Here is a 4,545-nt window from a genome sequence, read left to right on the forward strand (position 1 = left end):
AAGAAAACAGAAAGACTGGAACACTTCGAATTCATTTATGAAGCCAGTATTGCCCTGATAAGGAAACCAAACAAAGCCAGTACAAAAACAGAAAACTACTGACTCATGTCACTCATGAGCTTAGATGCCAAAAACGAAAAAATTAGCAAACCAAATCCAACAGTGTATAAAAAGAATTCTACAATATAACCAAGTAGAATTGTTTTCCAGGTGTGTGGCATAGTTTAACATTTGAAAATAAATTCATGTAATCTATATCAACAAGATAAAGATGGAAAAATCACAATATCTCAGTTGACAGAAAACATTTGACAAAATTTATCACCCATTTGTGTATTTTGAAATTCAACAAATTAGAAGAAAATTATCTCAACATCTACAAAAAAAAAAATCTACAGCTAACATCATACTTAATGATGAAAGATTGCTTGCTTTTTGGGGAACAAACAAGGATATCTGCTCCTACTCCTCTTGTTCATCATAAGGCATAGTCACTGGGATAGGCCAAGAAAGATTTTTTTAAAGATACCCAGATTGAAAACAAAGAAATAAAACTATTTGCAGATGATGTGATTGTCCATATAGAACATCCCAAGGAATCTACCAAGGAAAAAAACAAAACAAAACATAAGGACCCTCCTTGAACTAATAACTGAATTTAAGCAGTGTCACAGGATAGAAGGTCAACACGCAAAAATCATTTTCACTTGTATATGCTCTAAATATGCAGAAAATAGGGGCACCTGGGTGGCTCAGTTGATTAAGTATCTGCCTTTTGCTCAGGTTGTAATTCCAGAGTCCTGGGATCGAGCCCTTCCTTGGGCTCTTTGCTCGGCTGGGAGCCTGCTTCTCCCTCTCCCTTGCTTGTGCTTTCTCTCTCTCTCTGATAAATAAATATTATCTTTAAAAAAATAAATATGCAGGGGCACCTGGGTGGCTCGGTGGGTTAAAGCCTCTGCCTTCGGCTCGGGTGGTGATCTCGGGGTCCTGGGATCGAGCCCCGCATTGGGCTCTCTGCTCAGCAGGGAGCCTGCTTCCCCCTTTCTCTCTGCCTGCCTCTCTGCCTACTTGGGATCTCTCTCTGTGTGCCAAATAAGTAAATAAAATCTTTTTAAAAATAAATAAATAAATAAATATGCAGAAAATAAAGTTAAAAGCAATATCATTCATAATCACCCCAAATAAATTTAAATAGATGAAAATCTAATGGAACATGCACTGGATATGTATTCTGAAAATTATAAAATGTTGATGAAATTCTGGTGAAAGAAATCAAAGAAGACCTAAACAAACAAACAAAAAAGAGATGCAGTGTTCATGGTTGGAAGACTCAACATAGTAAAATGTCATCTCTTCTTAAATTGATATATAGGCTTAATGCAGTCCCAACCAAAATCCCAGAAAGGACTTTTGTAGACATAGACAAACTTCTTCTGAAACATATGAAAAGGCAGAGGCCATACAATAGCTAAAATATTTTCAACAAAGAAGAATAAAGTGAGAGGGATCACTCCATCCAATATGAAGACTTACTATATAACGACAGCAATCAAGACAGTGTGGTATTGCTGGAAAGACAGATAGGCCAGTGGAACAGAGTAGAACTACATGAATATAGTCAACCGATTCTCAACAAGGGTGCAAAAGAAATTCAGTAGAGACAGGGCACCCTTTTCTACTAACAGTCCTGGAGCTTTGGACATCCAAAGGCAAAAAACTAGAACCACTGGGCTCCCTGCTCAGTGGGGAGTCTGCTTCTCCCCTGATCCTCCCACATCTCATGCGCACGCTCTCTCTCTCTCTCTCTCTCTTTCTCTCTCAAATAAATAAATGAAGACTTTAAAAAGGAAAAAGAAAGGGATCTGGGTGGCTCAGTTGGTTGAGTAACTGCCTTCGGCTCAGGTCATGATCCTGGAGTCCTGGGATCGAGTCCCACATTGGGCTCCCTGCTCAGCGGGAAATCCACTTCTCCCTCTGATCTTCTCCCCTCTCATGCTCTCTCTCTCTCTCTCAAATAAATAAATAAATAAAAATCTTTAAAAAAAAAAAAAAACTAGAACCTCAACTAAACTTCACATCCTTTACAAATGGATCATGGACTTAAATGAAAATTTTAAAATATACAACCTTTAAAAATGTGAAGATCTTTAGGGTCCAGGGATAGGTATAAAGTTTAGATTTGACATTAAAAGCAGGATCTAGGGACACCTGGGTGGCTCAGTTGGTTAAGCAGCTGCTTTCAGCTCAGGTCATGATCCCAGCGTCCTGGGATCGAGTCCCGCATCGGGCTCCTTGCTCAGCAGGAAGCCTGCTTCTCCCTCTGCCTCTGCCTGCCATTCTGTCTGCCTGTGCTCACTCTCTCTCCCTCTCTCTCTCTGACAAATAAATAAATAAAATCTTTAAAAAATAAAAAAATAAAAGCAGGATCTATAGAAAGAAAGAATTGGACCTCATAAAAATAAAACTAAATTGAACCTCACCAGAGTTTAAAAAAAAAAAAAAAAAAACTTTCTTTGAAAGAACATGTGAAGAGGATGTGAAGCTATAGGCTGGGAGAAAATATTTGCAAGCCATATATGCCATATATTTGACAAAGAACTAGTATCTAAAATACATGAACTCTCAAAACTCAACAGTAGTTTTCTTTTTGGTTGTTTTTTTAATCTGGTCTGGCACGTAAAGAGTTTGAAAGTTTTCTCCACACCGAAAAGAGCTGAACAAACAAAATCAGCAGTTCTTCTCAGATCCAGTAAAGAATGGAGATCCTAGGGAAAACTGCTGCCCCCAAATTTAGAGAGGTAGACAAGTGGATACAAAGAACGACAGCTTACCAGAGCAGAAGCCCAGAAACAGAAACCCTTGCTGGAACCAACCCCGAATCGGCCAACTTACATTCTAATTGACATATTATATTGTTGGAGGCTCAGTGTAGACACATTTGAGAGTGAAAATCTCCAGGGTGCCCAGTCTTAGACCACCACATTTTTGTGAGTTTTACTAACAGGAGCCCCACAGAGTTGTCATGATTAAGATCAGAAAAAAGATCTCTCACACAGGTGGAGTCAGGATGGAGGAGTGTACCTGAGAGCCTTGCCCTCAGCGAATTGTAGATGATTGTGGTGGGGCCTTTCGGATGGGGACCATAGGTCACCTCTCAGGCAGTCAAAGGTTTTTTCAATTCTCCAGTGGGAGTAAACCACAGACTATGAGGGAGTTTGATAGCTATTAAAACCAGGGTTCTGCACTTGGGGGGTAGCTTTGCAGTTTGGGGAGTTTTATTTTCCATAGTTGACTGCAGTATGGTTCAAGTCAGAGGGAAAGAAGATCCCTAGACCTCCATCACAAGTGGTGCCATAATAGGAGCCATACTGGCAGTAAGGAATGGACCAGTGGCCGTGGTTGAGTCAGCCATGATGGGTGGCATTCTCCTAGCTTCGACTCAAGGAGCTGGGATCTTGCCAACAAGATTCACCTCTGCACATTTCCCAGTGTCCTCTGTTTGCAGAAGACCCTTCAGCCTAGCTACCATCCTCCCTTTTTGGAGGCTATCAGCAATACCAAGAGGACTTCTTTCCCAGGATTTCTTTAACACCATGAGCTGTATGTAGATTAAGAGGGAATTTGAGAAGATAAGTCACAGTCTGTTTTTAAAACCGTAGGTGGAATAGCTATGGCCAAATAGGCTCTGAAGGGGCACACAGCTATTTTTTCTATTTAAAGGAATGTGGCAGGAACGGATAGATGTTAGAAGATAATACATGTGTTTATTCACACTTGGGTTGCATTTGTGATAAAAAATAAGTGTCTATTATCTTTATAAGAAAATATAATAAATGCTTAGAAGACAAAGGACCAAAGGGCAAACAACAATGGAATATAACCATCATTTCCTTAGGGACTTCTCTGCTTGGTTTTATGTGTTCTATCAGTCAAAAAACAAACCAAAAAAACTCTTAGTATTTGCTCTTCCTGGAAAGGAATAGAGAAAGAGAAAAAGAAAAGAGAGAAAAGAAAGGAAAGAAAAGAGAGGAGGAGGAGGGAGGGAGGGAAAGAAAGAGAAGAGGGGAAAAAAATGTCATGCTTCCAGCAAGACGAGAAAAACAGCCATTTTATTTTTTTTCCCAATTTATTTATTTTCAGAAAAACAGTATTCATTATTTTTTCACCACACCCAGTGCTCCATGCAAGCTGTGCCCTCTATAATACCCACCACCTGGTACCCCAACCTCCCACCCCCCCCACCACTTCAAACCCCTCAGACTGTTTTTCAGAGTCCATAGTCTCTCATGGTTCACCTCCCCTTCCAATTTACCCAAATTCCCTACTCCTCTCTAACGCCCCTTGTCCTCCATGCTATTTGTTATGCTCCACAAATAAGTGAAACCATATGATAATTGACTCTCTCTGCTTGACTGATTTCACTCAGCATAATCTCTTCCAGTCCCGTCCATGTTGCTACAAAAGTTGGGTATTCATCCTTTCTGATGGAGGCATAATACTCCACAGTGTATATGGACCACATCTTCCTTATCCATTCATCCGTTG

At 40.0% G+C, this 4,545-nt stretch overlaps 1 pseudogene; it reads left to right on the forward strand.

Annotated features, from left to right (window-relative positions):
* Positions 1-3,067: 3,067 nt before the first annotated feature.
* On the forward strand, positions 3,068-3,597 carry LOC122913427 (annotated as a pseudogene).
* The last annotated feature ends 948 nt before the right edge of the window (positions 3,598-4,545 follow it).

Source organism: Neovison vison, chromosome 7 (genome assembly GCF_020171115.1).
Source record: "Neovison vison isolate M4711 chromosome 7, ASM_NN_V1, whole genome shotgun sequence".
NCBI lineage: Eukaryota > Metazoa > Chordata > Mammalia > Carnivora > Mustelidae > Neogale > Neogale vison.